Raw genomic sequence first — 13276 nt, forward strand, 5'->3', positions numbered from 1 at the left:
TTAGTCCTCACCATGAAGAAAACTGCAGCGGAAAATAAAATCTAGCGAAGCATCTGCTCCACTCCCACGGGCAGCTCAACTGGGATCTAAGCAAAAAGTTTTCTCCTTCTGGATCCTTTTCTTCAACTGAGGTTTGATGATTATTGCAAGGTGAGTACAAGGAATACTCCGCAAGCCACACAGCAAATATGCAAGTGCACATGGATACCAAAAGATGGCGTAATATAGGGTTCATTTGCGAAAGCAGCATTTAGCAAAGAGTTGAGAATTTGTAAAACAGTAGAGTAATTAATCATCAATATTAATCAACACTGAACAGCACACCCGTGCTGCACAGGCCCAACCAAACCTGAACAACCAACCCCGGTCGTACAGATCAAACCTCCAAACCAGGAATTATCAATTCCAAACCAGGACTCAAATTAATTATCACATTATTATCATTAATGAGTAGTGTGGGACTAATCACGAAAAACATTGTTAGACTTACTCATAACCACGGGCACGACTATTCGAATAGTTTTACTCTGGCCAAAGATGTACCACTGTACCCACAAGGCACGATTCCACACATGTTGCCATGCCCTGAAGTACCACCACGGCACTGCAAAGGGGGAAATCGTGACAATACCCTTCGCACAACACAACTCACCACAGTGCACCATTCCTGTATCATAATCACCCCCTCAATAACCAGAGGCATGGACTCCCCAGCGACTCCCACGGACTTCTCGCCGCTTCACAGTCTGGCACCCCGTAATGAATCATGCTATACAAAAGGTAAAGCCGTTGCCCACGCTGGCTTGTGGTTGGCACGGTTAATGTTTCACAACAGTAGCTCGCGAACCGGTCCTTAATTGTCATGAGCACGACCTTCAGAACCATGTGCTCACAACCCACCATTAATCATATTTTAATTATCAATTAATTATCATGACACGATTGACCATCGTGAGCTACCATTAAATATAACCATAAGTAATAGTGAAACATGATTTATACCATTAATGAGCTAATGTTTCTAAGCATGACTAAGCAAATATAAATAACATCTAGCTGAACCAAACCAATATATAAGGTTGAAGCTAATCAATCTATTACCCATAGGAAAAGAAAGTCATCTTCGTCCATAATCAAATGGGAAAGGCTCACCACTCGATGACATTTGAAAATAATGCATAAGTTGAAATAAAACAATAGCTTTAAATGGGTTCAACATGCTCAAAGGGTTGTTTGGGATCTGTGTGACTTGCCTTGCAAACAAGCGTCTTCAATTCGTCTTTAGGAACTTCTCCAACGAATGAACGATCCTCCGAAACAACGGAAAACTAAACCTAGAACGCAAAACGAGAAAAAACACTAATAAAAACCAAATAAACAGTACAATTAAAGTTCACAAATAGGTAGAGCTTGAATTTAGATGAATTATGAGACTTGAACGACCTCATTCCAAGTTCGTATGAATTAGATATGAATTTTACAAGATTTAATTCCAATTAAACCTATTAAAGAAAAAACTATTCCAAATTGATTAAACAATTTACAAATAACTTATAGCTGAGAAAAAAGATTAAAACATCCTCCGGAAATAGATTAGATCATATTTGGTAGATGACATATATTAAAAAGGAATAATATGCCATTGAAAAGAAACAACGGATTTATATCGATTTTGGACGGCTGAGATTAATCTCGACCGAGTCGACCAAGATCGGATGGCTTGGATTGACACACGGCAGTAGCACAACAGCGGTTGCGGTGGCACACATACAGCAGCAGCGCGACTAAACAGCGACTACACAGCGACGCGGCGCAACAAGGCAGCTAGCGCAGCGGCGACGCTAGGGCAGCAGCTAGCGACACGGCAACGGCTGCGCTAGGGTTAGAGCAACAGCGGCGGTGACACGACCGAGGGATTGAAACCTAACCCGAGGGGACATGAATAGAAGTCTCACCGAACCAAAGCGACCGGAGAGGGAGGGTCGACGATGACGATCCGGCGACAACACACGGAAACGATGACGACGCTAGGGCCAAACAACAGATTAGATTAGATTGGATTAAATCCCTAGGGATAAACTACACCGGTAAACGACATGGGAGAGAGGAGAGCTCACCGGAGAAGACGACGGTGACGACCAAGATGACGACAGCGAGGGGTGACGGCTAGCGGCAGCGGCGAGCGAGGGCAGCGGCGGCTAGGGTGCTGGAGGAGGCGGCTAAACAGGAGGAGGAGGCTAGGGGCGGCTGAAAAAAAAACAGGAAAAAGATGGGGAGGGGTCGGCTTAAATAGGGGAAGATTGAATAGGATTAGGTGGGGCCAAGGGAGGCCTGGCAGAGGGGGAGAGGGAGGGACTCGGAGGGGAGAGGGCAGGGGAGGCCTGCGCGGCTGGGAGAGGGGAGAGGCATACGGCTAGGAGAGGCCGAGAGGGAGAGGGGAAAAAGATACGGGAGGAGGGGTTGCCTAGAAAGGAAAGGTGGGAGAAACAGATGCGGTGCCATTTTGGGAAAGGAAAAGGAAACGGTACCGCCAAGAGAATAAGACTCGGCTCTTCATACAAAACGAAACCGTGGTGGCAAAGAGGTCGGCGGATACAACGAACCGCAGACAGGGAGAGTGAACCGGGAATGATTCACAACCAAAGGAGCAAAAAGAAAGAATTATTAATTACTTTTCCAATTAAATTAATCACTGAATGATCTTTCATTTATTAAAAATACTTCCAATGCTCAAATAATTCTGGGAAAAATCCAGAAAATACTTGGACATTAAAAATATTTAATACAATTTTATCTATATCAACTTAATGTTCAAAATTTTCATAGATTTTATTCACACACTTGCTTTAATCATTAAATAATTTCTAAAAATTCCTTTTTCACAACGTTTTATAATTTAGCGATTTTCAGTGTGTGATAGATGATGAGAAGGACGAGGATGATGACGATGACGATGGGTCGCTTGTTTCCGGCTTACGATTACGAGGATGTCGGCCTGGATCTCGGGAATCTTGTCGCCGTCTCCCGCTGTTGTCTCGGCGCCGATCTCCCTCATCGTCATCGTTATGGCGACAGTCTCGACCAGTATTGTCTTGCACCCGTCGTTCGCGATCGTTGTGATCGTGGTGGTTGTCCTGGTCTCGGTCCTCGTTTGAGCGGTCTCCTCGATTTCCGTTATCATGGCACCGTGAAGAGACATGACGCCGAGAGCGATTCACATTGTCTCGTGTGCGTCGTGCCTCTCGGCGGCCGTTGATGTGATCTCGGAGATCGCCAGTGCCGCGAGGTGGAGGGGTAGCTCATTGAGGTGATTCCCTCCGTTCCGGGTCTTCACCATTGGCATCGCCAGTTGGTGGCTGCTCCGGGTGCGTTGCGGTGGCGGCTTCTTCGAACGCTCGAGGTCATCGTTTAGAACGGGAAAGTAGGGAGTTTCCCTCAGTATAGCTTGAACGGCCCTAATGTGCTGGGCTGGTGTAGTCAATTGACTCCCCGCTTCTGCGTTGGCGTGCACTGACGTGCCAACGTCATCGGTAGCCAATACCTCCCACGGCGCGCTCGTTGTCGATGACCCATAGTCTTCGAGAAGGTGTAAGACTGATGATTCGTGAGGATCAATATCGATTACCCCAACGAATCGATCTGAAGTTGAAGTCGCTCCTTGTTCCTTGTCGTTATCCCTGATGGGGACATATGACTTAGGAGACGGAGCTTTCATGGCGCCAAGAAAGACCTTGCAGCTTGAGAGGTCGTGATTCTTTGTCTTGTGAATAGGACAATAGACATCACGAGTTGGAGAAACACGCTGAATTCCACGCTCTTTGCAGGCGCGAATTTCAGCGCGGACGTTGAGGAAAACCCAGCAGGCTTGCAAAGTGTGTTTCCTGGTTTTGTGGATAGGACACTAGGACCTTGTGGCTTCGGAAGTCATCTTTGTCGGCTCGCGGTTCATGTCGGAAGAACAAGGTTTGGCTGCATCAGAATCCTTCTCGAGCTCGAATGTCATCGATGCTCCATTCTCTGTCTCAGCAGGAGGATTTTTCGACATGAAGTCGCCTTGGTTTGTAGCCACTGCGTTCTCGTTTCCGATCATTGGGGGACCGGTTGAGATCGGCGTTGTGGTGTAAACCGGGAAGACGATTTCGCCGACTTGAGTCCACACCAGCATCGTTGAAGCAGGATATACTTGGCTGAGGTTGGTGTTGACGCTGTTGTCGACGAAGCTGGATGTCATAGTAGTAGAACCTTGAGTACCAAGTCCCCCTACCTGGCGCACCACTGTCGACGGGTGGTACCCGTAGACCGGATATAGAGGGTATCGGGGTACGTTGGTACAAGGATCTACGTAGTACGACATCAAGCAAACAAAAGACGAGAATTATACTGGTTCAGGCCCCTTGATAGGTAATAGCCCTAATCCAGTTGATGTGGGATAATATGGTGGAAAAAACAGGTTACAAAGGGAACAATGGAACTTGTCAGATCCGACGAGATCGTAGTCGAGTTGGTTCGACTAGATCTCGATGGCTTGGCTCCTTGCAGGCTCCGGCTTCGTAGGCTGTGTTGGTTGTGTTGGCTCTAAGATTCGATGCCTCAGGCCCTCCCCGGGGGGTCCCTTTTATATCGCAGATCTGGAGGTCTCCAAGTAGAACTCGGAGATATCAGACCCTATACGATACATCAACGACCCAGTCTTGTCCGAGTAGGATTCTTCCCATCCGTAGATTCCGTGAAGGATTTCCTTAGAATACGCAGGAAGTATCCGTATGCGCGTGGGTATACCATACCGATATGTGACGTACATCGAAGGGTAAAGGGTATGCCTAACCCGTAACCCTGACAATGCGTGTGATGCTATATTTTTTAAATAAATTTCTTATAAAAGAAACACCAATAACTCTATTTTATCCCCTTATTCTTTTATACTAAGGCCGGTTTAGATCCATGGGTGAAAATTTTTGCCGTGTCACATCAGATATACAGACACACATTTGAAGTATTAAAGGTAGTCTAATAACAAAACAAGTTATAGAATCCGCCTGTAAACTGCGAGACAAATTTATTAAGCCTAATTAATCTGTCAATACCAAATGTTTACTTAGCACCACATTGTCAAATCATGTAGCAATTAGGCTTAAAAGATTCGTCTCGCAATTTACACGCAATCTGTGTAATTTGTTTTATTTTTTGTCCATATTTAATACTTCATGCATGTGTCTAAATATTCGATGTGACATGGTGAAAAATTTTGCCAGGGGATCTAAACAGGCCTTAATATAACACAATGGACAAACACCTGTGAAAAATCCTGAGAAGGATAACACTGGAAAAAGTAAAAGACTGAGGATTCCAAAGTGTTTTGGTGATGACACTGTAAGAACCATATAATAGGTATATTCATCTCCTGACGCTAACCATTGAAAGGAAGCTATACGTAGTGAGATGAACCCAATTATGTGTAATGGAACTTGGGTATTCGTTTATCATACTTACCGGTGCAAACCGGCGGGATGCAAATAAAATTTCAAGAAAAATCTTAGGCCATGATACAACTGAAAAGTACAAGACAAGTACTTGTGGCTAAGGGTTATACCAAAAGGAAGGCGAGCACTTTTTGAACACTTTTTCATCAGTTGCTTGCTTGTCCACGATTCGACTATTACTTGCTATGGCAGCCCCTCATGATCTTCTCATTTATCATATAGACGTTAAGACAACTTTCCTAAATGGAGAGTTGGAGGAGGAGATCTACACATATCAACCGAACAAGTTTGAACTAGAAGGTCAAGGAATGGTGTGTAAGCATCTAAGTAGTGACATGAGAAGTTCGATAGAACTCTGATATCTGTTGGCTTTGTTGCGAATGAAGCCGATAGATGCGTGTACTATCGCTATGATGGAGGAGAGGGAGTGATATTGTGTTTATATGACGATGACATATTGACTTTTTGGAACAATCTCAATGTGATTGAAGAGGCCAAGGACTTCCTGTATGAAAGCTTTGAGATGATAGATTTGGGGGTAGTTGATCTTATTTGGAACATTAAGCTACTAAGAGAAGACGGTGATGGGGTTGCACTACTGTAATTCCACGATGTGGACAAGATTTTGAGTTGCTTTGGTTATAGTGATTGCAAGCCAACTCCCACTCCTTATAATCCGAGCGTGTTATTAAGGAGAAAACCGAAGAATAAAAAGGGGTCAACTAATTAGATACTCTTAGATCATTGGTTCACTGATGTATTTGGCTAGTGCAACGAGGTCTGACATCTCATTTCCTATGAGCAAGTTGAGCCAGTTTGTTTCTAATCTAAGAAGTTATCACTAGCGTGCTCTAAAAAGAATTATGTGCCATCTAAAAGGCATTGTTAAGGGTACAAAGAATTATGCGCAAACCAAAATTCTCTGAGATCTTTATAATATTTCCTTATTTCTTTAGAATGGACATTCACTAATGTTAAGTTAAATAATGCATCACCTCATACAGAGACTGCATGGCATAAATCAATAATCATATTAAAAAATTATTTTATGGAGATATGGATTTGGTCATATTAAATAAAAAATTGTAAGGATCATAGAGAACTTTAGTTCACATCAATCGGACTTTAAATGATTTTCTATAAGTTCTTAAAAAGGATTTTCCACATCTGGAATTCTTAGTGAACACCAAAACCACGCTTGACTACGGGAGCAATATTATAATAATAGGAAACCAAATCATAACTCTTTCATAAAAAGTTGGTTGATGACCAACGTTATATATATGAACACTATTGTAGGTCTTGGTGAAACCTACAACTTTTATTTAAAAGTCTTTTCGTTTGAGATAGTTACAAGCCCTTAGGTGTAGTTTGAAAAGGTGGATGTTTGAGTTTTTAAATGACCTTATATGAAGACATGCTCTATATCAAAGTTTTACAGCTCGAAGATATTTTGAAGTTTCTAGTGGACGTATTTTCATTTTATGTCGTTGAAGGTGCCAAATTCAAAAGAATAGCATCTATCCTAGTCATGATAGTGATTGACCTAAGGTCAGATCGTAACACTACTACAGAACCCCTAATATATATATCAGCTCATGGTAAAACCGACAGTCACTGACCGTTTTCCACCTCCGCAAGATGAAAAATAAAATAAAACCAGTACTTTTGAGCAACTATAGGTGTTGGCTATATATAAAAAAACTGGCATCAGTATTTTCAAAAGAACATGCGCCAAAAATATATTATAGGTGCTAGTCTTAAAGAACCAGCATCTATACTTATATTGGGGGTACCGGTTCTTTTCAAAAATAAAAAAACGATCTGAGCCATGAGCTGAGCCGAACCCGTCCTTATCTCCTTGCCTTATCCTCAACTCTCTCTTTTGTGCGTCTCTCCCACTCCCTCTCAGGTGCATGTTGTTGATGTAAAAAACACGAGGCCTGGGAGATCTGCTTAACTCCAGTGCAGGTCCAAAAATCTTGCCTTTAGGTTCGTGAGCGTGCCAGTTGATTTGATCCTGCAATTAACAAGAAATAAAGACAAAGAAACCGCGGTTAAATCCATAAACGATAGCCAATCGGCAAGTTGCCGATGACATATCATTTATCTCTGAGCCGATGTCATATGTGAATCGATCGGCAATCATGAATAAATAAGAAAGAACTAAATCTACTCAATATATATTAACAATATATAATCTTTATGTCGATATATACTTAAATCAAGTGATTGGGATAGATCGGTCGTCATACCAAGACAGTATAAACCACTTAAATCGAAATATATATTAACAATGAGATTATAGATGTTCATAGCATAGCTGATCAGATATATCTGGCATGTATCGGCTAATACTCTGATACTACTCTATATTAAAATAGTAAAGCAAGTAGAATATACCAAACAGAAGCCTAATATACTTAGATGCAACAAGATCTTAACATAAAGGGCAGATTTAACATATCAATGAAGCATATAAGATATAAAGTAGTTAAATCAGGTAAGATCGGCTGAAACTCCGACGCTACCCTAATCAGCAACCAAAAGCAGGCTAGAGATTGAGATTCTAATCACGACTTGTAAGGTCAAACTCAACTGATGCAGCTATAAGTATGAAAAGAAGGACAATATCTAGACAATCAAGCTGTTGATTGTTTCATAGAGTGGTGGATATCCTATATAATCTAAGTCAACATTGGTATTTAACCTAATCGGCTGCCTTCTAGCGAGAGATATTAGCCGATTAGAGGTTAGATAACAATATTGCCAAGGATTATATGGAATATATGATAACTCAACGAATTACATAAACAAGATTATAGTATCATAAAGATGGAAGCACTAATCCCAAGAACGCAAGCCGTCATAACAAGTTTTACCTCTAGTTGAAGATCGAAACCGTTGCAGCTCAACCCGAAAGCAAGAACTCGTCGAAACAAAACGAAAGTAAAAGGGTGGCGATGCGCTGAGATTGTATTGAACGTCTGTTGTTGTATTACATGGGGCTCGGGGTCTATTTATACCCGAGATTACAAAATATGTCCGTGTCGAACACGACTCTTATCTCTAACAAACTTAAAGATACCATAAGTCTTTGCGACAGACTTTTGCCCAAACATATCTATAAGAAAACTACATGAAATATCCTAATTAATAGATACCATTGCCTTCTCAAGACTCAATCCGTGCACGGCAATCCTCATGAAGCACATTAACTCAACCCGACAACGTGTACCACGTCATATTGTCAGTATCGGCTGAATCGGCCAACCTAGTCCGACTCGAACTCTACCGATCCTGGTCGCAGCCGATTCGGACTTTAGCCGATCCTCACTCTGTTTCCGGAACGATTTCCATCTCGAATTCCGCTTCGATCCTATCTTCATCTCCGATACTTGGATTACCAAATTTGGTTGTTAACACATGTCCCTCACCATCTTAGACGCGCTCCTCCGGTGTATCTTCACTCCCTCCATTGGCACCTCTCACACTCTGAGCCTGGCGGTTGGCGATCGGCTTTCCCAAATGATGTGGTGGCGGAGGCGGCCGGCCCGTGTCCATGGAGAGCAGTGGCGGACAATCCCAAGCGACCAAGACCTCTTTCCCTAGCAGCCAGAAGAGGTGGCTCGGGGGACGGGCAGATATGGCCTGTAGCAGTTTGGAGGCGTCGAGATCTAGTAGCCCTCAGCGGGCACGGTAAGGGATAGCCCCTCCCCAGCAAGCGATGTCGCATCCCAACGAGTGACGGCGGCAATGTAGTTATCCACATGATTGGTGCATTTTTTATTTGGTTTTCTAGACTCCTCGATTATTGTTTTACGTTTTTTATTATGTGATGTGAACTTGTTGATGAATCTATAAGTCTATGGTTTGTAATGTGAAGTTGTTGATTCTCCAATATGAATTTGAATATTTTTTTGGATTTCTGATTTATTTTTTTAATTGAATACTCCTAGGCATTTACCCAGTAGTGTAGTTTTATAAAAGAGAAATAAAGTATTTACAACAAAATTTACAAGAGGTAAACAGCTCCAAAAGTGAACTTAAAGGTTGTGCAACCAATCAAAAACTGCTTGTTTAAGAGTTTTATTCATCCTACACATTTGTAGGAGAATCTCATTTGTGAAGGCACACCACCAATTGTGAAAAGAAGGATCAATATTCTGAAAAATCTTCCCATTGCATTGCTTCCAAATATGCCAACACGCTATGAAGAAAATTTCCAAGAAACCCTACTGCCTAAACCCCAATCTTGCTAAGGCCATCATCTGAAAGAATTGCAAATAGGTATTCCTAGATATTCCATGTTTATGCCAACATGTCTTATTGAAAGGGCATAGAAAAAAGAAATGAAGAAAGGTTACCCTTTGCTGCAAATAACAGACGATACATGTAAGATCAACATTCAAGGGGGCACATTTTTTCCTGTCCAGCATATCCCTTGTATTCAGCCTGTCATTGAAAAGCAGCCAAATAAAGACTTTGATCTTCATCACACATTTTGTTTTCCAAATCAAGCGAAAATGTCTTGGAGGTTGCATGGAAGCAAAGTTCTGCTTGTAAAAGATTTTTGAGGTGTAGGTGTTTCGGTTCCAAATGAAGCTCCAATTATCCCCGTGCTGGTTGGATAGAGTTAAATTATCAAGTTCCCCTCTGAGCTACAGGAATTCCATTTAAGCCTCATGAGTGAGTGGCAGTTTAAAAGAATTCTCCAAAGGTTTTGAAAAAGTGACAGCCACCGATCAAAAACAGATTTCTTCTTAGTATCAAGAATAGCATGCTTGCTTGACAGGAATGAATGCCTGAGGCAGTGAAGATTTTTTCGAAACCACTTTCGCAAAAGAAATCCCAGGTTGAATAACACCGTTCGAAATAGTTTTAGATTTTCTGGCAACTTTTGTCCAAGAACTTCAATAACCCATTGAGTATACTCATGATACCTATCAGGACCACCATTTCTCCACAAATGGAAGTGCAACTTGAATAACTTATTTTGAAAGGATTTCAAGGAATAGATACAAAGATCTACTTTCTTATCGGCCACCCAGAAACAATACCAAGAATTTTGAACATGTCAAACTCGATAATCATTGGGATTACCACCAAGACAACAATTAAGGGCTAGCACCACAGATCCCACAGAAAGCCAAAAAGAGAAATGTGAAAAACATACCACCAAATGGAAAGATGAGGAAGAAGGGGAATGAGATCGAGAAGAGTGCATCGGTAGACGATGCAAACCCGGGAGACAAAATCAAGCCCGGAGAGAAATCCCACTTATCTATGAAGGAGAAATCCTCCATTGCTGGGCGAGATCGCCATCAGACCGCATCACCATGCCCCTTCGTGAAAACCAGACTTTTTATTTAATTTTGGTGGCTTTGAAGCATCAGGTCAAATTCAGATGAGCCGGCTTTTTTTTTTTTTTTGCAAACCATTCACCCCAGAGGTGTCGCTTTTGTAACCGGCATCTATACCATCCGCATAGGTGCTCCTTACTGGGTACTGGTTGGGAAACTAGCACCTATAATGGAATCCCAACAGATACCCATTTGGGAGACTATAGTAGTGTAAGAAGGCTATGTTTTGAGTAAGAGATTTTGGGTTTAAATCTTATATGTCACGCATGCGTATATTTTACGCGTAAAACCATGTGATCATGTATGGATGCTTTCTAAAATTTGAAGTACTTTTTATCTTTTTTGCGGCTATAAAATTGAAAAGTAAAAAATTAAGTTTACGTGCAATAGAAAGGATAATTGATTTTTGGGTGCAATAAATAGGATTCTGACAGCCTATATAATTGTTTCGTGTTGTAGATGAAACTCCGTTGGTTGATTTTATCGATTGTTGCCAATACAGGTAGAGATAAATTTCATCATTTTCTTCCCTGACAAGAAAAGAGATAAAATAGTTATCATGATCGTGTTGGAAATTTGGTCATAAATCGACATATTTTAATCCAGAAAATTAAGATACTAAGAATGACATGTATATAGTTGAATGATCTAGTGAATGTATTAAAAATGAGCATGTTTTTGAAAATATAAGCATAAACATCAAGTATATTCACATAGGATAGAAATCCTAAGGATAGCATTGTGATATACAGGAATATACTAACAGTAACAATAGAATCTAACAAGTTTAAAACGACGATGACTATAGCAACATACCCAGAGAACGGTTCAGAACTAGTTGAGGCATTTTTGGAGTTGTTGCCTCCATTGATATTGCCGTTCTCGCCTTCCCCAGTACCAATGCGGGGGGTCGAGTCGGTGTTGACGGTAGACATGGCGTTGAAGAGGAAGGAGAGCCTGACGAAGAGGATGTAGAATAGTGAAAACAGAACAGGAGCAGTCGCGCCAAGACGCTCCCAAAAAGCTGATTGCCCGTCTACCTATGCAGGTTCTCAAGCGAACGGAGTTTCAGAGGCACCTACTCATCCCGTTTACCCGTGCGTGTAGGAGAACAGGACAGGGGAATGCTCATCCCGTTTACCCGTGCGTGTAGGAGAACAGGACAGGAGAAGGCAGTGGCTAGTACAGGAATAGAACGGAGAGGAACCAACGAGGAAGAATAGAGCAGAGCTTGAGATGCGTTCTTCTGCCTGTCCCGTAGGTGGGATTTATAGTGCGTGAGGGAGTAACGTTCTGGAGTAACCAAATCATAATCAATCTGATTAAATTCTGTAGTTAATGGTGAAATCAATCCGTTAGAATTCGTTCACTCGTTAATATAGAATTGATCAGTGGAATTAGCATTGATTCAATTACCGTCCGTTACAAAATAATGTGTGTGTGTGAGAGAGAGCGCACCAGGCTAATACGGAATTAATCGGCTGAGTTACGTTGATTCAATTCCCGTCCATTACAAAATAATGAGAAAGGGAGAGAGTAGCCGTCTGCCTCGCCCACGGCCCGGCCCAACCCAGCTCGCACGCGTGTGGCTGTCCCACTACCACCTCAACCAGTCAAGAGGGGTTCTATAATAGCTTTCTATTTAAATTGAGATCTCCCCACTTAAATTTCTAAGGTGGTATTAATCCCCGTAGCATTAATTGTGGCCAGTGGAATTAATTGTGAATAAATTGGGCCTAGCCCATTAATTCCAACAGATCGGTGGTAATAACTAGATTCTAATCGAGATAAGCTTCTAAGCCCCACCTGTGCAAATAAAAGGGAGAGAAGGCGGTAGATGGATGTGACGACTAATTCCTATTCATAACCCCAAAACTGTAATAGAGCCCGATCGATCTATCCCGCTGAAAGGGTTTCGTAGCATTATCCTCTAATTTTCCCATGTAGGAGATACACAAAGAAGAAAGCTAGTGTCCGGGCATCGGCGTTGTTAATTTTTCCTCTACCTAACGTGGACTACATTGCATAATGTAGGAAACATGAAGAACAAAAAGAAGAAACACAGAGAAGAACAAAAGTAGGTTAGCAATTATTCCCTCCGTCCCATATTAAGTTCATTTTTAATTAGCTCATCTCATTAATTTGTGTAAAAATAAGTTCATTTTTAGTATTGATTTCATCAAAATTTGTGAAAGAAGAAAAAAATTGGATTGAAGTAGATAAAGTGAGGAATGGTTGTATTGGAATTGGATAAAGTGGTATTCTATTCTTTGGGAGTTCGTATTGGTATATATGGGTTGCGTAAAAGATAAAATTATTTTGGGACGAAGGTGGTATATCTTCAACTAATCCGGTCAGGGTTTAACATATTCAAATTCCACATTAATCTTTGAATTGGTGATCCTGTGTGTTAAGCTAATTAAGCGAATCAGA

At 41.6% G+C, this 13276-nt stretch overlaps 1 pseudogene; it reads right to left on the reverse strand.

Annotated features, from left to right (window-relative positions):
• Positions 1–8464: 8464 nt before the first annotated feature.
• On the reverse strand, positions 8465–13200 carry LOC127773938 (uncharacterized; annotated as a pseudogene).
• Positions 13201–13276: the final 76 nt, after the last annotated feature.

The sequence above is a fragment of the Oryza glaberrima genome, chromosome 5, assembly GCF_000147395.1.
Source record: "Oryza glaberrima chromosome 5, OglaRS2, whole genome shotgun sequence".
In the NCBI taxonomy this organism is placed as follows: Eukaryota; Viridiplantae; Streptophyta; class Magnoliopsida; order Poales; family Poaceae; genus Oryza; species Oryza glaberrima.